Genomic DNA, 22,524 nt, shown 5'->3' with positions numbered 1-22,524 from the left:
TGTGAATCAGGACATTATTTTACCTAATTTTTTTTCTCTCATCCTCATTTGGCAGAAGAGGTGGCTGCATTCCTTGGACGTTGTCGAGGCAGTCAAGGTTTATTTGTCTAGATCTGTGGAGATCCGAGGAACATACTTTTTTTTTTTTTTTTTTTTTTTTTTTGTTCTACCAAAAGGACCCAAGAAGGGGCAGGGAGCTTCCATTGCCGATTGGGTCCGTCAATTGGTTATTTAGGCCTATGGTCTGAAACGTAAAGCTCCTCCCTTTAGGATGAGAGCTCATTCTACCAGGGGTGTAGGATACTTCCTGGGCTTTTCGCCATCAGGTATCTGGCTCAGATTTGTAAGGCTGCTACTTGATCTTCAGTGCATACGTTCACAAAATTTTATCAAGTGGATGTTCGAGCAGCCGACGATTCGGGCTTTCGGCTGCAGTGTACTGCAGGCTGCCGTATAACGTCTGGCTATTGTTTGGCAGGGTGTCTCCCTCCCCTCAAGGCTATTGCTCTGGGACATCCCAGTAAGTAATGAATAATTCTATCCATTACTCATAATTCTATCCAAACTCTTTCCCATGATGTATGAAAGAAAATATGATTTTTTTTTCTTACCTGTAAAATCCTTTTCTTTGAGTACATCATGGGACACAGTGATCCCTCACCTCTTTTTTGAGGATTCAGTGCTTGCTACAAAACTGATGTACTTCCTGTATGGGAGGGGTTATATATATATATATATATATATATATATATATATATATATATATATATATATATATATATATATATATATATCTCACTTCCTGTCTAAGACTGTCTACCAGTGTCCATTCACCAAGAGATGGCGTATAACCCAGTAAGTAATGAATATTGGCCTCTGTGTCCAATGATGTACTAAAAGGGATTTTACAGACAAGTATGATGAAAAAAAAATCATATTTTTTGTCTTCAAATTTACCAAAACCATATAATATGAGGTCAAACCTTAAGAGTTTCAGTATGCATGCGATCAGGCAGGCCCTTGCACTACATGGTTTTGGTAAATCTGAAGACTAAAATCTTCAGAAAATCTAATAGTGTGTATGGGCTTATCTATGTATATCCTATTATGCAATAATAAAACCAGTTTCTGCTGCAATTTTCCCTGCAGTATTTTTTTCCTGCCATTAAATGCCAGTATCCTTCAACCCCCTTCCCCAGCCTATGACTGGAGAGTAGGAGTAGTACAGTGATGAGCTCATCTGTTTTTTGTTCCTATCTGCATACAGTATTTCTTGCACATAAATCAATTTACTCCTTGTACTGCTTCTTCTTACACTCTAGTCCTGCTTATCGGTGTTCCTCACTGTACTGATTCTTCCCCCCCCCTCCATCAGTTTTCCTCACTGTCTGTACTGATTCTTCCCCCCCCCCGTCTGCTTGTCTTCAGTAAACTGTTTGCTGGCTTTCTTGTGCATCATCTTTTGAGGAGGCTTCCTTCTGGGACAACAGCCATGCAGACCAGTTTGATGCAGTGTGCAGCATATGGTCTGAGCACTGGCAGGCTGAACTGTTGGCACAATATAAATCCTGAGTAATAATAATTGGGCCCGATTTGGACATTTTCACTTGTGGGTGCACTCGCTTTTGTTGCCAGCGGTTTAGACATTAACCACTTAATAACCGCCCTATAGCCGAATGACGGCTTTAGGGCGGTTTCTTAACTGTGGGAGGCCGTCATATGACGTCCTCCCAGAATTCCGCTCTCGCGCGCCCCCTGGGGCGCGCACTCGAGAGCATCCGTGACCGCCGGGTCCACAGGACCCGGCGCATCACGGATCACGGTAAACGGCCGCTCGTCGCGGCCGTTTACCACGTGATCGCTCCGTCAAATGACGGAGTGATCACTTGTAAACAAACCGGCGTCATGTTATGACGCCGGTTCCTCCCTCCCCCTCTCTGTACCGATCGGAACAGCGGAGGGGGAGGAGATCGGTGTCAGCAGCGATGTGGGCTGCATCTGCAGTGCCCACATCGCTGCTCACCGAAAATTAACCCCTCAATTCCCTGCAAAAACTCTGCAATACCCTGCCATTACTCTGCATTACTCTGCATTACCCTGCATTACCCTGCATTACCCTGCAATACCCTGCATTACCCTGCATTACCCTGCATTACCCTGCATTACCCTGCATTACCCTGCATTAGTCTGCATTACACTGCAATACTCTGCAATGCCCTGCAACACTCTGCAACACTCTGCAATGCCCTGCAACACTCTGCAATGCTCTGCAACACCCACCAATACCCTGCAACACTCTGCAATGCTCTGCAACACCCGCCAATACCGTGCAACACTCTGCAATGCTCTGCAACACCCTCCAATATCCTGCAATGCTCTGCAACGCTCTGCAACACCCGCCAATACCCTGCAACACTCTGCAATGCTCTGCAACACTCTGCAATGCTCTGCAACACCCACCAATACCCTGCAACACTCTGCAATGCTCTGCAACACCCGCCAATACCGTGCAACACTCTGCAATGCTCTGCAACACCCTCCAATATCCTGCAATGCTCTGCAACGCAATACTCTGCAACGCCATACTCTGAGATACCCAGCCATACTCTGATATACCCAGCCATAGTCGGTGATACCCTGCAATACCCAGCCATAGACACCCCCCCCCCCCTCCCGCCGCCCTCCGGTGCTTCTACAGACTCGCCAATACTATCAAATCCAGAATCTTTTTTTTTTTTCAGGCTTCCCAGCTTAGAGGTGAGATGCGGGGTCTTATTGACCCCACATCTCACTGTAAAGAGGACCTGTCATGCCATATTCCTATTACAAGGGATGTTTACATTCCTTGTAATAGGAATAAAAGTGATCAAAAAATTTATTTTTGGGGAAAAAAATGTCAAACTAAAATAAATAAAGTAAAATGAACAATAAATTTTTTTTTTTTTTTTTTAAAGCGCCCCTGTCCCCATGTGCTAGCATGCAGAAGCGAACGCATACGCAAGTCCCGCCCACATATGAAAACGGTGTTCAAACCACACATGTGAGGTATCGCTGCGTACGTTGGAGCGAGAGCAATAATTCTAGCCCTAGACCTCCTCTGTAACTCAAAACATATAACCAGTAAAAAAAAAAATTAAATCGTCGCCTATGGGGATTTTTAAGTAGCGACGTTTGGCGCCATTCCACGAGCCTGTGCAATTTTGAAGAGTGACATGTTAGGTATCGGTTTACTCGGTGTAACTTCATCTTTCACATTATGCAAAAATTGGGCTAACTTTACTGTGTTTTTTTTTTTTTTTTAAGCACAAAACAGTTTTTTTTCCAAAAAAAAGCATTCGAAAAATTGCTGCGCAAATACCGTGCGAGATAAAAAGTTGCAACGACCACCATTGTATTCTCCAGGGTGTTTGCTAAAAAAACATATATAATGTTTTGGGATTCGATGTAATTTTCTAGCAAATAAATGATGATTTTTACATGTAGGAGAGAAATGTCAGAATTGTCCTGGGTGCTCCAGAACGCCTGATAGCGCTCCCTGCATGTTGGGCCTCTGTATGTGGCCGCACTGTGTAAAAGTCTCACACATGTGGTATCGCCGTACACGGGAGTAATAGCAGAATGTGTTTTGGGGTGTAATTTGTGGTATGCATATGCTGTGTGAGAAATAAACTGATAATATGACAATTTTGTGAAAAAAAAAAAAAATGTAAAAAAAAATCTTGATTTTTGCAAAGAATTGTGGGAAAAAATGACAACTTCAAAAAACTCATCATGCCTCTTACTAAATACCTTGGAATGTCTTCTTTCCAAAAAGGGGTCATTTGGGGGGTATTTGTACTTTTCTGGCATGTTAGGGTCTCAAGAATTGAAATAGGCCGTCAGTACTTCAGGTGTGATCAATTTTCAGATATTGGCACCATAGCTTGTGGACTCTATAACTTTCACAAAGACCAAATAATATCCACCAATTTGTACTTATTTTTACCAAAGATATGTAGTGGTATAAATTTTGGCCAAAATGTATGAAGAAAAAATTACTAATCTGCTAAATTTTATAACAGAAATGAAGAAAAATTCATTTTTTTACAGAATTTTCTGTATTTTTTCTTTTATAGCACAAAAAATAAAAAAACCCAGCGGTGATTAAATACCACCAAAAGAAAGCTCCATTTGTGTGAAAAAAAGGACAAAAAATTCATATAGGTCCAGTGTTGCATGACTGAGTAATTGTCATTCAAAATGTGAGAGCACCGAAAGCTGAAAATTGGTCTGGTTATTAAGGGTGTTTAAGTGCCCAGTGGTCAAGTGGTTAATGGCTGTGTTGAATTATTTTGAGGGGACAGCAAATTTACACTGTTACACAACAAGCGGTACACTCACAACTTTACAAAGTGTAATTTCTTCAGTGTTGTCACATGAAAAGATTTACTAAAATATTTACAAAAATGTGAGGGGTGTACTTATGAGATACTGTATATATTTATTTCAAATCACCAGTCTTTTCACCTTCCCACGATTCTCGTCTTCTTTCTTAAGCATGTTCTTATCATTCATCTTTAATAAGTAAAGAGCTTTTATTGTGTTTCTTAAATCTGTCACTCAAGGATCTTTTTCTTAATTTACATCTCCAATTTTTTTCTAACTTTGCTTTTTAGATCCAAAGATCTGTTGTAGTTTAAAGTAATGAATATTTTCAAATGTACCCCCTGTCCAAATCATTTTTCTTGTCGTATTTCAAATCAAAACATTATTTCTATATTGCCTCAGGTTGGTTAAATTATAATTTTCTTCCTTTATGAATATGATTACTTTCTTATTCTTGGTTAAATTGATTTTGAAAAAAGGTAAGGAAAAATTGAGAAAATTATTTAAGCCCCAAATTGCTAACAGATTTTTGGGATTGAACTGCCCAGTAACTGAGCCTTACAAAGAAGTCTGAATGCTTTATTTCTCTACAAGTTGCTTGGTATTACTGTCTGTATTTATTAAAATGATTTAACATTAGTGGCAAATGTACTACTGGGAACCAGTTAAAATTAAATGGCAAATGTAAGTTATGTCAAATATCTAAGCATGAAAATATTATATCATGGTAGGTTGCTTTCTATCCAAACATCCTCTTGTATGGGTGTTTGTATGACTTTGTATGCAATGTGGCATACATTAGTGGTATAAGAATGAGTAAACAATTTTTCTTAGAAATGTTTTTCCTCCTGTTAACTAGTTCCCTCAAAATGGACATACCAAAATGTCTTTGGAATGAAGTGGTTATACTGGGGCCATAGCTGCAGCTGCAGTCATGACCCCTGCATCAATTTTTTTTGGCTGGCCATGTAAAACATTTGAGCGTCTAAATAGCCATTGCATCACTTATACATGCAGTGGAAGGGCTGGGGACTTAAGTCGGTAGTTCTGCTGGCTTACCATAGCAATTACCAAGGACTGCATCTCTGTGGTCTGAGAAACCAGAAGTGACAAGTATTTTGCTACTTCTGGTTTCAGTCTAATGTAAACGGGTCGTTACCAGCCTATGAAAGCATTTAATCAACCTATCTCAGAGGAGAGATCTGGGGGCTAATCTGGAGAGCGCGCTCCCCTCCCCTTTCTGACCTGCCGGGCTGCATGCTCAGATAAGGGTCTGGTAGAGATTTTGGGCGGGACCCCACAATGGTTTTGAATTTTTTCAAAATGGAGTTCCCCTTAAAATCCATACCAGACCCTTAGGGCCTGGTATGCATTGGGGGGGGGGGGGGAGCCCAATGCATTTTTTTTATTTCATTTTTAATTGCCACCATGTTTTCTTTACATTCAGTTGATAAGCCATCCGTTAAGGATGAGATGACTGGCTTCCCGGCCCACTACTTAGCAACAAACTATTGGGGTGGATCCCCCACGTGGCTTCAAACAAAATACCCCATGTAATACCGCCAGCAAAACCCTGGTGATAAATATCACATGGTGTTTTGTTTTTTACTCTGTTCCGTTTGTAAATTGTACTTTTTATTTTTTTCCTTTTATTTTGCACATACTGGCACATTTTTCATTTTACGGTAAATACCACATAATCATTTTTTGTTTGTTTTTATGTGAATTGGACATTTCTTTTTACCGCATGTGATAATTTATGCGGTAAACTTTTGTGTCCTTGAACATTTGTGATTCCTCTTTACTTTTTAAGGCAGTTGAAGCATTTTATTATATCTCTTAACATTTTGTTGTTTTAGTAGTATAGAATATGTTTACTTACAAAAGAGCTATTTTCAGGATAATAAATCACTAGCAGTAGTCCCATATTCCAAGTTTATAGATTACAACTTGGCTTTCTGCATCTTGAGGGAAGTTATTACTAGTAAAAAATGTTTTTATAAAAATGCCATAAAACTATCCCCTATTTTTATTCGCTATAACTTTTGCGCAAACCAATCAATAATTGCGATTTTTTTTTTTACCAAAAATATGTAGAAGAATACATATCGGCCTAAACTGAGGGAAAAAATGTTTTTTATATATTTTTGGGGGGTATTTATTATAAGAAAAAGTAAAAAAAAAAGTGTTTTTAAAAAAAAATTGTCGCTCTATTTTTGTTTATAGCGCAAAAAAATAAAAACCGCAGGGGTGATCAAATACCACCAAAAGAAAGCTCTATTTGTGGGGAAAAAAGGACATCAATTTTGTTTGGGAGCCACATCGCATGACCGCACAATTGTCAGTTAAAGCGACGCAGTGCCGAATCGCAAAAAGTGGTCTGGTCTTTGGCCAGCAAAATGGTTAAGATTAAGATCATCATCCCAATTGTTTGTGTAGGTTGGCAGGGAAGATATTGAATGTGATAGAAGCTGAGCATATAAGTCCACATCTGTGGGGATCAGTTTTACAAGCGCGTTCAAAGGTAGAAAATCCTGTGGTTGTAGGATCGGGTGGTGCAAAGTGGGCCAGAAAATGTTTGATTTAAAGGTAGCGATAGTTTCAAGAAACTATTCGATAAGATTTACAAAGTAACTACAGACCAGTTAGTAACTTCTATAGTTGTAAAAACACTAAAGAGTTTAACCACCTCAATACAGTGCTCTTACACCCCCTTCCTGTCCATACCAATTTCCAGCTTTCAGCGCTCTCACAGTTTGAATGACAATTACTCAGTCATGCAACACTGTACGCATATGAAACTTCCGTCCTTTTTTCCCATACAAATAGAGCTTTTTTTTTTAGTGGTATTTAATCGCTAGTGGGTTTTCTATTTTTTTTTTTTTGTGCTATAAAATTAAGAAAAAAACTAAATTTTATGAAAAAAATGCCTTTTTCTTTCTGTCATAAAATTTTGCTAATTAGTCATTTTTCTTCATAATTTTTTTCCAAAATTTATACTGCTACATATCTTTGGTAAAAAATAACCCTCATTAGTGTATACTATTTGGTCTTTGTGAAAGTTATAGAGTCTACAAACTATGGTGCCAATCACTGAAAATTGATCACATCTGGTCAGGCCTTCAGTAAATCAGGTGTATCTCATTTCTTGAGACACTAACAAGTCAGGAAAGTATAAATACCCCCCAAACGACCCCTTTTTAGAAAGTAGACATTCCAAGGTATTAAGTAGCATGGTGAGTTTTTTTAAAGTTGCCATTTTTTCCCACAATTCTATGCAAAATTAAGATTTTTTTTTTGATTTTTTTTATATAATTGTCATATCAGGTTTTCTCACACACAGCATGTGCATACAACAAATTACACCCCAAAATACATTCTGCTACTCTTCCCGAGTATGGCGATACCACATGTGTGAGACTTTTAAACAGCCTGACCACATACAGAGGCCGAACTTTGAGGTTGTACCGTCAGGCGTTCTACGAGCATTAATTACATTCATTTCATTCCTACCTATCGCACTTTTGAAGGTCCTTGAGCACTAGGACAGTGGAATTACCCACAAAATGACCCCATTTTGGAAAGCATACACCCCAACGTATATTCTATGAGGCATGGGCTGCAAATAGGTACTCTTTTACGCTTATGGGCTGCAGATAGGTAACCGGCTATTCTGATGGGCTGGTGACAGGTACTCGGCTACTCTGATGGGCTGGTGACAGGTACTCGGCTACTCTGATGGGCTGGTGACAGGTACTCGGCTACTCTGATGGGCTGGTGACAGGTACTCGGCTACTCTGATGGGCTGGTGACAGGTACTCGGACTGTGAGTGATGGGTACTGTGATGGGTGGCGACAGGTCCTCTTTATTGGGGGGCAGTCGGTGTGATTGGTGTGTACTGTAAGCGGTACGATCGGTGTGTGAGGAGAACCCCGTAACATCTCGTTACCGCGGTCTGTTTACATTTAGTGATCGGCTGTGAAAAGGATCACAGCCGATCACATGGGTAAACAGCCGGCCAATCGCTATTTACTAGCGTCAGTGACAAGCAGTGTTCCCGACTTCATTGCGGCTGATCATGTGGTAAACAGCCATACCCAATGGCTGTTAACCCCCCCTCAGTGGCGAGCGTTATCTCCGTGACACGCTGCCACAAGAGCCGCGCCGTCTGGCCGTCATTTGACACTCGGCGGTCGGCAAGCAGTTAAAGGAGTAGTATGGCCAAAGCTTTTTTGGTCGCTATCTGCCCAGAAACCTGGAACGGCACCTCTCAGCAATCCAGAGCCCCTCCTGCCCCCTCCACAGCCCATCGCTCCAGTGAGCGCTGGAGAGGAGAGTAGAGATCCGGTGTCTGACAGTCCCTGCTCAGAGCAGAGGGAATAAGGCCCCTTTCACACATGTGGATGGTATGTCCGTATTTCATCCATCCGTTTGCGGATAAAATACAGGCATACATTCATCCCTATGGGATAGCGGGTGTCTGCGGACGAGCATCCGCAGACACCCGCTATTGTCCGCCTCCGCAACTGTCCGATTCTGCAGACGGAGGAAAATCCTATTTTTCTGTCCGTCTGCAGAGCGGATCGGATGAACATGGACAGATGGGCCGTGCTCATCCGATCCCCATAGAGGAGAGCGGAGAGCTGACAGGGCGGTCCCTGCACAGTGTGCGGAGACCGCCTTGTCCACCGCCGGCTCAGCGGGGACAACAGAGCGATCCCCGCTGAGCGAGCGGATCATCACGGGGCGGATCATTACTGATCCGCCCCGTGTGAAAGAGGCCTAACTGAGTGATCAGTGGTGTTTGCTCAGTTCTCACTACAGAAGCTGCAGGGGACAGATGCAACATCAACCTAGGTGAGTATAAATGTTATTTTAAACTAACCATCGACTTCTCTTTTAACCACTTCCCGACCGCGGCACGACGATGTACGTCGACAGAATGGCACGGGCAGGCATAAGGGCTTACATGTACGTCCTTGCCTGCCCGCCGGTCGGGGGCCCGATCGGGCCCCCACCCGGTGCCTGCGGCGGTCGGTATTCGTTCGGGAGTGATCCCGGACGAGGGGACGGCCATTCATTCATGGCCACCCCCTCGCGATCGCTCCCGACGAATGAAAATGTCCCGTGACATCATTTCCTCTCCTGTAATGTCAACACAGGAGAGGAAGTGATGTATTCTCTCCTCCGTGTCGGTATTTTTCGTTCCGGCACCGAGGAGAGAGGTTCGGTGAGTTGCACCAACACACCACACATACAGTAGAACATGCCAGGCACACTCACACCCCCCCGATCACCCCCCAATTACCCCTGCCCCCCCAGTCACAGTGACACCAATTGCTTTTTTTTTTTTTTTTTGCATTGGTGTCATTTGTGACTGTAATAACTGTTAGGGCAGTTAGGGTTAGCCCCCTTTAGTTCTAATGTGCCCCCCTAACCCCCCCAATAAAGGTTTAACCCCGTGATCACCCCCCGTCGCCAGTGTCACTAAGGCTGGGTTCACATTGCAGCGGTTTGAGAACGAATGTGATTCGCACTGCAGTGCAAATCACATCCGATCTCTGTGCGATTCGAGTTCAGCCATACAGATAGTATGGCTGAATTCGTGTCGCACCCGCCGCAAACTCGCACGGGACCCCTTTTTTGATCCGCAGCAGAATCGGATCGCATGGGTGTTCACACCATGCGATCCGAGTTTGCAGATCGCACTGCGATATGCGAACTGATCTGGGGGTGTCATTAACATTTCACTGACACTCCCAGCAGTTCGCATAGGGCAGTGTGAACTGCCGCCGGGAGGCATGTGATGCGGGAACCCGCCGCGGATTCGTGGCGTTCCCGCATCGCTCCAGTGTGAACCCAGCCTAATAAGCGATCGTTTTTCTGATCACTGTATTAGTGTCACAGGTGACGCTAGTTAGGCAGGTAGGTATTTAGGTTCGCCGCAGCTTTTTATAGCGCCAGGGACCCCCATATACTACCGCATAAAGCCCCGATTGCCCCCTAGTTAACCCTTTCACCAGTGATCACCATATAACTGTTACAGGTGACGCTGGTTGGTTAGTTATTTTTTTTATAGTTTCAGGGCACCCGCCATTTATTACCTAGTCTCACTAGTGTACCCCTAAATTTAGGGGTGTCTACTTTCCAAAATGGGGTCATTTGGGGGGGGGGTTTGTGCCATCTTGGCATTTTATGGCCTTCAAAACTGTAACGCCCTTAGAAAGCCTGAAGGCGGTGCTTGCTTTTCGGGGCCCCGTACGTGGCTAGGCTCCCAAAAAGTCCCACATATGTGGTATGCCCGTACTCAGGAGAAGCAGCAGAATTTATTTTGGGGTGTCATTTCACATATGCCCATGGCATGCGTGAGCAATATATCATTTAGTGACAACTTTGTGAAAAAAAAAAAAAAAAGTTTGTAATTTTCCCGCAACTTGTGGCAAAATATAAAATATTCCATGGACTCAAAATGCCTCTCAGCAAATAGCTTGGGGTGTCTACTTTCTAAAATGGGGTCATTTGTGGGGGTTTTGTGCCATCTTGGCATTTTTTGGCCTTCAAAACTGTAATAGGTAGTGAGAAGTGAAATCAAAAATTTACGCCCTTAGAAAGCCTGAAGGCGGTGCTTGGTTTTCGGGGCCCCGTACGCGGCTAGGCTCCCAAAAAGTCCCACATATGTGGTATCCCCGTACTCAGGAGAAGCAGCAGAATTTATTTTGGGGTGTCATTTCACATATGCCCATAGCATGTGTGAGCAATATATCATTTAGTGACGACTTTGTGTAAAAAAAAAAAAAAAATTTTTTTTGTCATTATTCAATCGCTTGAGGCAAAAAAATAAAATATTCAATGGGCTCAACATGCCACTTATCAATTTCCTTAGGGTGTCTACTTTCCAAAATGGGGTCATTTGGGGGGGTTTTGTACTGCCCTGCCATTTTAGCACCTCAAGAAATGAGATAGGCAGTCGTAAACTAAAAGCTGCGTAAATTCCAGAAAACGTACCTTAGTTTGTAGATGTGACAACTTTTGCGCAAACCAATAAATATACAATTATTGACTTTTTTTTACCAAAGACATGTGGCTGAATACATTTTGGCCTAAATGTATGACTAAAATTGAGTTTATTGGATTTTTCTAATAACAAAAAGTAGAAAATATCATTTTTTTTCAAAATTTGCGGTCTTTTTACGTTTATATCGCAAAAAATAAAAATCGCAGAGGCAGTCAAATACCATCAAAAGAAAGCTCTATTTTTGTGGGAAGAAAAGGACGCAAATTTTGTTTGGGTACAACATTGCATGACCGCGCAATTACCAGTTAAAGCAGCGCAGTGCCAAATTGTAAAAAGACCTCTGGTCATTTACCAGCAAAATGGTCCGGTCTGAAGGTGGTTAATTAAAGATCACATGATGAGTTTTTACTAGAAAACGATTTTAAGCAATAGGCTACTTTAAAAAACTGAATTTTGATTTGATCCAGCCTTTTACTCAACAACTAAAAGGTCTCATTAAAACACTACCTGACAACCCACCTATGTCTAGAACCTACCAGTGTGATTCTGGATAATCCATTGTAGATCTTGCTTTCCAAGATCTACAAGCCCAAAAATCCAGGGAGACCCATCATAACAGGCATAAACACTTAGGCTGCTTTCACACTGGGGCGGTATTCAGGCGTTACAGCGCTAAAAATAGCGCCTGTGTAACGCCTGAAAAAAACCGGCCCCTTTAACTCCAGTGTGAAAGCCGGAGGGCTTTCACACTGGAGCGATGCGCTGGCAGGACGGTGAAAAAAGTCCTGCTAGCCGCATCTTTGCAGCGGTGAAGGAGCGGTGTATTCACCGCTCCTAAACCGCTCCTACCCATTGAAATCAATGGGACACCGCGGCAATACCGCCGGCAAAGCGCCGCTGCAGCGGCGCTTTGCGGGCGGGTTTAACCCCTTTTCGGCCGCTAGCGGGGGTTAAAACCACCCCGCTAGCGCCCGCACACCGCCGCTAAAACGACGGTAAAGCGCCACTAAAAATAGCGGCACTTTACCGCCGACACCGCTCCCGCTGCAGTGTGAAAGCAGCCTTACTGAACACATTTCAGGCCTTGTAGAAAGTGTTAAAGCTAATACTCATATTTCTAATTTCCCTAAAGATTCAACTGATTTTCTGAACATGATCAACAAAATACAGCAATTACCACCAAACACACTTCTATTCACTATGGATGTAGACTCTCTGTACAGTACTATCCCTCACAAGGATGGGATTGCTTTATATCAGATTTTTTTCCTCCTCCCCAAACCACAAATACAGCACAGAGGATGTTACACTGCCCACTGAATTCACTCTTGCACACAACTACTTTACTTTCAATAATTAGATTTATCTTCAGCGTATGAGTATTGCTATGGGAAGCCAAATGCTACTCCAATGTGCAAACTTATTTATGGCTGACCTGGTGGACAAATTCCTTGACCACACGCAACAAAAGCAATACAGATACTAGTCTATATTGATCTTTTTATCCTATGGACAGAAGGTGAAGAAAATCTAAAAAAATAAAAATTGATCAACATGTTTTGCACATTAACCACTTTTAGGCCGGCTCAGATACATTTACGGCGGCAGGTTGCCTCCCCTGCTTGAATCGCCATACCTGTACGTCCGCTTCGTTAAGAGCCATAGAAGGCACGCGCTGCATGGCGGGGGACCCGATGCACGTGGCCGGCGGGTGCGATGTCCACCCGCGATCACGGGCACGAGGGCCAGAATAGGGATTTGTGTATATAAACACACAAATCTCTGTTCTGACAGAGGAGAGACAGCTGGTCTGTTCCTACTAATTAGGAACAGCGATCTGTCACTACACTTCCCCACAGTTGGCAACACACAGGAGGGAACATGTTTAACCCCCTAGTGTTAACCCTTTCCCTGCCAGTGACATTTACACCGTAATCGGTGCATTTTTATAGCACTGATCGCTGTATTAATGTCAGTGGTCACAAAAGTGTCCGATCTGTACGCCGCACTGTCACAGTCCCACTAAAAATCCCAGATCACTGCCATTACTAGTGAAAAAAATAATAATAAAAATGCCATAAATCATAAATCTTTCCCCTATTTTGTAGATGCTATAACTTTTGCGCAAACCAACCAATAAATGCTTATTGCATTTGTTTATTTTAGCAAAAATATGTGAAAGAATCCTTATCGGACTAAAAATTGTTGCTTTTTTTTTTTTTTTTTTTTTTACAAAATACCCCCAAAAGAAAGCTCTATTTGTGGGAAAAAAATGACGTCTATTTTGTTTGGGTACAGTGTAGAGCTGCACTGGCCAAAATGAGAATCATGATTTTTGCTTAAACTAAAAAGATCACGATTCTCGCGGCATAATATCTTTCACATTATACAAAAAAAATTGGGCTAACTTTGCTGGTTAGTTTTTTATTTTTATTTATTTATTTTTTTTCATTAAAGTGTAATTTTTTTTTCCAAAAAATTGCATTTGAACTGCTGCACAAATACGGTGCAACATAAAATATTGCAACAACCACCATTTTATTCTCTAGGGTCTCTACTATAAAAAAAAATAAAAAATAGATTTTAAATTGAAACCAACAAATGTCAGAAAAAGGTTTAGTGTTTAAGTGGTTAAACTTCCCTCATTTACACACCAAAGTGTATTCCTTTGATCTAAGGGCACTTTCACACTGCCAGCACCCGGGCGTCGGTGGTAAAGCACCACTCTTTTTTAGCGGCACTTAACCATAGTTTTTGCAGCTCTTATTGACCACTAGCGGGGCACTCTTAACGCCCGCTAGCAGCCAAAAAAGGGTTAAAACCACCTGAAAAGTGCCAATATACGCTTATTGCGATTTATTTTTTTACCAAAAATATGTCGGAGAATACATATCTGCCTAAACTGAGGAAAGAAATTTTTTATATCTATATTTTTTTTGGGTGATATAGCAAAAAGTAAAAAATAATGCGTTTTTTTTTTTTTTTTTTTTCAAAATAGTTTTTTTTTATTTATAGCGCAAAAAAAAAAAACGCAGAGGTGATCAAATACCACCAAAAGAAAACTTTGTGGGGAAAAAAGAAAATGTTTTGTTTTGGTGCGCCGTCGCACAACCGCGCAATTGTGAGTTAAAGCGACGCAGTGCCAAATCCCAAAAAGTGCTCTGGTCAGGAAGGGGGTAAAGTCTTCCGGGGCTGAAGCAGTTAATTTTGAAGCTTTCATTAAAATACTTGGTAATACAATGTTTTTGTACTCCGTGTTATGGTAAGCTATGGCATCTGTAAGGACATTTCGCCAACAGTTGCTCCTGTGTCTTTACCCTGTCACGTGCACTCCAATGGACACTACAAACTGTCATGCCAACACATTTCAGAAGCATGATTCACCATTCAGGAAGCCAGTCCAAAATAATCATGGTCAGCTGACACAGGTGTCCATGTAGACAGGAATAACTGAAAGAGACTGTAGAAAATCAACAGTACTGAAAGTAAAAAACAAATGAAAATGGTAAAAACTGTATTTTTTAGAAGAAAAGAGGTATTGATTATGGTGCACCATGCTTAGAGCTTCTGTTTGGATTTACATTTACTTTGTGCTGTGTTTTTATATTTTTGTTTAATTTCTTGGGTTAATGTACCTAGGTGGAACAGGATCTTTTACCAGGTTACTTAATTTAATCTGAATTTAGATTCTAAAATTTGAGCCATCAACTGTAAGCTCCCATAAAAGGAGAAAATGTCAGAATATGGCAATATTGGAGGAATCCGAAAGGAATAAGAGAAACGGCTTTTGTATGCAACGGTCCAAAGGCAGCCAGCCTGGTGTTCAGAACATTGGACATTATAATGAGAAAACTTCATGCTTTTGTTGGAAAGCTGGAATGATTGAATCTAGAAGTATTTGAAGATTGGCTGCTGCTAAAATACAGCCAAACCTTCATTGCTCAGTATTGACACAGAATAATACTAGCTATCTGCAAGCCTAAGTTAATTAAATCTTGGAAGGCCCTTTGGGTAGCTAGCACTGCCTGGTGTAGTGTTTAGAAGAGATTCATATGTGTCACACACAGATGAAAAATGCACATAGAGATATATCACATGAACTTTCGAGTCATTTTCCAAACTGTTTTTATTTCTACAGAAACATAAAAAGCAACATTTCAATGCAAGAATCAAGGCAATGCAGTGCTGATAAATTTGTTTTGCTATTGATATTTTTCATGTCATCTACACATTTTAAAAAACAAATTTCTCTTCAGAATTTACCATACAACACACTGAATAAACTAGCAATATTATATTTCAAATAACTTTGACATCTGTCACAGCTAATGTATAGCTGTAATGTGTGTGTGTGTGTGTGTGTGTGTATATAATATATACCTCACATATATATATGTGTGTGTGTGTATATATGTGTGTGTGTGTGTGTGTGTGTGTGTATATATATATATATATATATATATATATATATATATATATATATATATATTAGAGGTCGACCGATATGGGTTTTTCTCTGGCCGATGCCGATATTTAGAAATCATGGCGGCCGATAGCCGATATATGATGCCGATTTTTTTGGGCCGATACGTTAGGCCGATTTTATTTTATTTATTTATTTTTAATCCCCCTTGATCTAACACACCTTTCCCACTGGGGCGTTTTTTAAGGCGCTTTTGGGCTAAAAATAGCGCCTGTAAAGTGCCTGCAAAATGGCTCCCCTGCAGTCTGTGTGAAAGACAGAGTGCTTTCACACTGAGGCGATGCGCTGGCAGGATCTTAAAAAAAAAAAGTCCTGCAAGCAGCACGTTTGGAGTGGTGTATACCGCTCCTCCACCACTCCTGCCCATTGATATGAATGGGCACCACTGCCGAAGCGCATGCAATGCGCTTTGGCAGCGGTGCTTCATGGGCGCATTTAACCTCTTCCTTGGCCGCTAGCTGGGTTATATGTGCCCCACTAGCAGCCAAATAGCACCGCTAAAATGATGGTAAAGAGCCGCTAAAACTTGCGTTTTACCATCAACGTCTGCCCGCTCCAGTGTGAAAGCAGCCTTCATAAGTGATACAGAAAATTTCTTACACTTAAAGCGGAGGTCCACCCTAAAATGGACCTTCCGCTCATCAGATTCCTCCCCCCCCTCCGGCGCCACAATTGGCACCTTTCAGGGGGGAGGGGGGTGCAGTTACCTGGATAATTTAGCTTTTAATTTATGACTGCCGATCTCACTTCTTGAGGTGCTAAAATGGCAGGGCAGTACAAATCCCCCCCAAATGACCCCATTTTGGAAAGTAGACACCCCAAGGAAATTGCTGATGGGTATGTTGAGCCCATTGAATATTTATTTTTTTTGTCCTAAGGGATTGAATAATGACAAAAAAAAAAATTTTTTTTTACAAAAAGTTGTCACTAAATGATATATTGCTCACACATGCCATGGTTATATGTGGAATTGCACCCCAAAATATATTCCGCTACTTCTCCCGAGTATGGGGATACCACATGTGTGGGACTTTTTGGGAGTCTAGTCGCGCACGGCACCCCGAAAACCAATCACCACCTTCAGGATTTCTAAGGATGCAAATTTTTGATTTAACTCCTCACTACCTATCACAGTTTCGAAGGCCATAAAATGCCAAAATAGCACAAAACCCCCCCAAATGACCCCATTTTGGAAAGTAGACACCCCAAGCTATTTACTGAGAGGCATGTTGAGTCCATGGAATATTTTATATTTTGCCACAAGTTGCGGGAATATTACAAACTTTTTTTTTTTTGCACCAAGTTGTCACTAAATGATATATTGCTCACACATGCTATGGGCAGAAGTCAAATTACACCCCAAAATAAATTCTGCTGCTTCTCCCGAGTACGGGGATACCACATGTGGGGGACTTTTTGGGAGCCTAGCCACGTACGGGACCCCGAAAACCAAGCACTGCCTTCCGGATTTGAATATAAAATGCTACCAAAAAACCTGTTAGCGATGGCAGGGATCAGGCCTGACTCTGCGATCGCTGCAGTTATGTGTTTAGTGTTTTGTAAGTGACAGTGATCGATCGATACTGCACTTGGGTGGGCTGGGCAGAGGGGCAAAACGCAGGTGCTAGCAGGTATTTGGGCTGATCCCGCTAACAATGCGTTTTTTTGGAACCCTAAACTGCTGGGGACGCTAGTATAGATCTGATCAGATCAGATATTGATCTGTTCAGATTCTATACCACTTCGGGAGGTGTATGCTTTGTGTGTGGGTGTTAGCGGTACTGGCACTAACCTAGCGCTGCCTGGGGCGACGCAGACCCTGACCCTAAAACCTAATTGATATCACCCGCCGGGTGATCAGGGGGTTAAACCTTTATTGGGTAATAAATGGTGGGTGCCCTGATGCTATAAAAAACAAACTAACCAGAGTCACCCGTAACACTTATACGGTGATCAGTGGTGAAAGGGTTAACTAGGGGCAATCAGGGGGTTCAAATTTTTATTAGGTAGTATATGGGGGTCCCTGGCGCTATATAAAAACCTGACGGGGAACCTAAATAACTAACTGGCTAACCAGCGTCACCAGTGACACTTATACTGTGATCGCTGGTGAAAGGGGGTGAAAGGGTTAACTAGCAGCAATCAGGGGGTTAAAACCATTATTGGGTAGTATATTGGGGTACCTAGCGCTATAAAAACCTGGCGGTGAACCTAAAAAAATAACTAGCTACCTAGCGACACATGCAGCGATCAGAAAAATGATCGCTTAGTGACACTGGCAAAAGGGGGTGAAAGGGTTAACTCTAGGGGCAATCAGGGGGTTAAATCTTTATTGGGGGGTGATAGGGGGCTACCCTGGACCTAACACTAACTGTCCTGACAGTTTTTACTGTCACAACTGACACTGAATGCATTGATCAGTAAAGAAATGATCAATGCAATCAGTGACACTGTGACTGGGGGGGGAGGGGGGGCGGGGGGCGATCGGGGGGGGGGGGGGGGATCGGGGGGGGGTTTGTGTGCCTGTGTGTACCTACATGTCAGTGTAGTGTTGGTGCACACTTACTATTAGTCTTCTCCTCGTAGTCCGGTCAAAAAGACCGCCCCGAGGAGAATGACATCACTTCCTCCTTCCTGTGTAAACAATACACAGTGGGAGGAAGCTTCTCATTGGCCAGGAGCGATCCAGAGGGGGTGGCCGAAAACGAACGGCCATCCCCTCATCACGGAGCGCTCCTGGAGCGAACCGGACTGCCGTAACCAGCGGGAGGGGGTCCGATCGGACCCCCCACCCGCTGGAAGGCAATCACGTACATCTACGTGATTGTGCCTGCCTGTGCCATTGTGTTGACGTACATTGGCAATACGGCGGTCCTGAAGTGGTTAAACACAAGCAGGAGGGTGGTTTGCATTTTGTTTTCAAATACCATATATTTTAACAAATTTTGTTTTTGGATGAAACCATTGTGCACACATTTCTAGGATTGGATCATGCAGAAATCGCAAGGTTATTGGTTTATAAGATAACATGCAAAAAAAAAATCAACTATGCCATTGTGGAAGTTTGCAAAAACATACTTTTCGTTAGTTTAGGTCTGTCCTTATGGTCCATGTAGGCTAAATTGGTGACCTACTGTGTAATTGTACAGGTTTTCACTATACTGCATGTTATTGCCATCAGTATTCTGCAACCTGCAGTTCTTTCCAGTTGCTAATGAATTAATAGCACTGTGAGCTGCCTGCTGATGGCTATATGCATGTAGAGTACACACACAAAAATGTGCATTGGGACTATTATTTTAACAGTGTTGGATTGCCATAAAGGATGTTTTGTTATGGAGTATTTTTTTGTTTTTCCCGATGAATATTCTGTACATTTTTAGACTCTGCTGTTATGCCTACATTAGGAAATTTATTAGGCATAAGATGGTTTGTTCTATCGATTTATGTATTCTGCTTTCCACATGGTTGTGTTTTTTTGTTAGGTGCATCATTACATTTTTCTGCTATAGTTTTCCGACTCAAGGAAAGCATTACTATTTCTTAAAGCTTTTTTTTTTTTTTTTTGCTAAGTCTTTCCTTTATTTTTCAATATGTAGTATAAAAAGCAGAGACCCTATTCTTCCTGTGAACATTATTCATTATATTACACTGATTTGTTATAGTTAAAATTCTTTAGTTTCTGGGCATACTGTGCTTTTCTTCAGAGGTATGATTCACCGATTCATAAAATGCTCTTTCAAATTAAGCTAAGAGTGTGTCATTTGTCTCTGTTTGAACAATATTAAATCCAGATGTATACTGACAAAAAATATATTATTCCTCTCAAATTGTAGCTTTAAAATATTTTTCCTCCTTGTGAAAAGATTAAGTGTCACAATATTTTGTGATGTACCAACTAAAGATTTCCTGTACTAAAGTTATAGAACATTTTAAACTGCTGGTTGATAAAACTACTGTTCTCAAAATGTTGATGCCTTCATAGATTCACAAACACTTTTTGCCTTTATAAAATGTAAATAGCTGTGTAATTTTACAAGTGTAAGTTATTGCATTATATTATGTAATATGTTTATTAAAAACTATTTTAGAAATCTGCATTTTCATAATATGTAGGTATTCTTTGTTTCCAATACTTTCCACAACTTTTCTTCCTTTTTTCCTAAAGAAAACATAAATTATATATGTAAAAATTTTTTTTTATTTTGCTGTGATGTTAGCGGATATGAACACTGAAATCTGTACAGGTCATTTAAATGCTATATAAATAATTCAAATGACCCATGTACATTTAAAAAGCAGAACACTATAATTTTAAAATGCTTTAAGTGTGCTCACATTTATACATGTAACTATAGTACTCTTTTCGGATGTGAAGATTTTATGTAATTGATCTGCTTATTCAGATTTACTATTGTTTTTAAACAAAATGGATGGATGGATACTGCCGTATCTTAGAATTCCTAGCCGAATATTGCAGCTTTTTATTTTATCTGTAATTTAGTTTTTATCAGGACTTCATGTAGCATACTTGTTTTATTTTTATATATACCTGAACAGATTTAGAAGAGGCGACGGGTTGAAATTGTTATATAATTCTGTACTAGTTTCTAAACACCTTTTACATTAATGGTTTCAAATGGTGTTATATCTGTAGGGGAGAAATTGAAGACTGTGTAATGCACTTGGGCAAGGAATGATTTGGATGGTTGATTGATATGCAGCGTTTCAGAACAGATCCGCAGTTTTATTAAAAATGGATAATAAAAAAAATGCAGGTTATACATAGTATATTGTGGTCTTATAATATCAGTGGAGCTCTTACCAAGATCTACAATTTGTAAATAAATGAAACCTAATCATCTTTGTTGTAACCCACTCAACTGTAGTTGGGCTATGGGACATTTGGATATTTGTATATACTTCACAAACCGTAAGTGAGCCTAAAAACAAGTCCTCGCAGACCTCTGTAGTTCCAGGCACTATGGAGCAATTCATCCCCCAATTTTTTTTTAGCAGAAGCACTCTTTCTGCTCTGCCTTCTTAGCAGAGACTTGGAAGCCTACCAGCCTTCTACTATTAACAACCTTCTCTTGTGAGATTTAGCCCTGGTTCACAGTGGAGCGTTTTGACATGTTTGTGTCAATAGCACTGCATCGCACTGTTTTCAAAAAGTAGTTTTTGTACTACTGATTTGTGATTTTGGGCTGTGATTTACATTGAGATCTGTGCAGAAACCTGCACAGATGTCTCTGAAATCGTGGCCGAAATCGTGGCCGACATGTGGGAGTGAAATCGTGCGAGTTCAGCTGAACTCGCACTGCTTCATTCCTGCAGATCAATGTGAACCTGGGCTCAATTGTGAATTGCTGCACAGCTACAGGGGCCATTGAGGGGTTGTTTTAAAGCTTGTTTACTGCATATCAAGAATATGTAAATGATTGTCCATATTCCGGCTACTTCACTTTCATAAGAATTTAATGTCTCTTTTTTTTTTTTTTTTTATAAAATAAATCAGGACTAACATTTATGATTATCTACCTAGCAGGTGGTTAATAATGTATAAACATGTACTGGGGTATAGTGCATTTAAATACACTAAACAGAAAGCAGGCCCATGAGGATGAATCCTGATCAGGGGATAGCTATGGCTCAGTAGCATGTTGGTCATGGACCTTTACTATGGTCTGCATCTTTCTTCTCTTATCCCTGTTTCCCACCAATATTTTTTTTTTGTTTTGTTATTTTTTTTGTTCATAAAGGCCCAGTTAGCTATAGTGTGTCCTTGATGCAGCTTCTTACAAACCTTGTCAACTGCTACCTGGTTTTCTCTGCAGGAATGTCCCATTTGCATTAAAAGCCATCTTTTTTTTTTTTTTTTTTAACATGTTACATCTGTATTTAGGGTGCACAGTTTTGCTAAGCACAGCCTCCCTCTGTGACCAGGGGTGGGGATTCCACTTCCAAACAACCGCTGTCAATTTTGAAACTAGTGGGGCTCTGACTGCGCTGCTGCATCATTCATTCACAGAGATCTGAGAATGCATAAATTGTAAGTCCCATCTGCCACCATGGTAGGTGGACTTGTAGTTCTCAAAAGAATAATTGGCCTATGACAATTCCTGCAGCTCAGTAACTAAAAGCCCATACAGAGGTATGGGTAAATATCTGTAGGAAGTATCACCAGGAGCCTGGCATATCACCTACGATGCACTGATTTTGGGCGCAATACTTTTTAGGTTTCTGTGTAAAAATAAAAAATAAAACGTGTTTTTTTTTCTTTTTCTTTTTTTTTTTTTTTACCTGCAAAAGCATGATCATTTATTGTTTTTCTGAACTTGGCTTTTAATCACTATTAGTATAACCAGCGTTCTCATCCACTTTTTATCTTTTATTGATTGCTTTTAGCTAGCAATATACTTATATATAAATACATAAATTGCAGCACTGCACAGTCCACCATCCTGTTTATTTTATCTACTTGATGCTATTGAGTCAAGTAATCCTTGTAATGGGCCATAGAAGTGGATGGCTGTAGTTAAGCAAACTGCAATCATTTGTGGGGAAACAGAAGGGTAATTTCATATGTTTAAAAATTACCTTTGCAAATTAAGCCCAGTATTTCAGAATCTGGGTAAAACCACAGTATTCAGTTTATGG

The 22,524-nt window shown here is 41.0% G+C and overlaps 1 protein-coding gene across 1 annotated transcript in view; it reads left to right on the top strand.

Moving 5' to 3' along the window:
* The window catches only part of BCKDHB (branched chain keto acid dehydrogenase E1 subunit beta), a 283,203-nt gene that overhangs the window by 244,161 nt on the left and 16,518 nt on the right, over window positions 1-22,524 (top strand).

The sequence above is a fragment of the Lithobates pipiens genome, unplaced genomic scaffold (assembly GCF_037356315.1).
Source record: "Lithobates pipiens isolate NorthernLeopardFrog02 unplaced genomic scaffold, aLitPip1_a1.2 Scaffold_18, whole genome shotgun sequence".
Taxonomy (NCBI): domain Eukaryota; kingdom Metazoa; phylum Chordata; class Amphibia; order Anura; family Ranidae; genus Lithobates; species Lithobates pipiens.
Note: the sequence above shows the minus strand (reverse complement) of the source record. Positions and strands in the feature narration are given on the sequence as shown.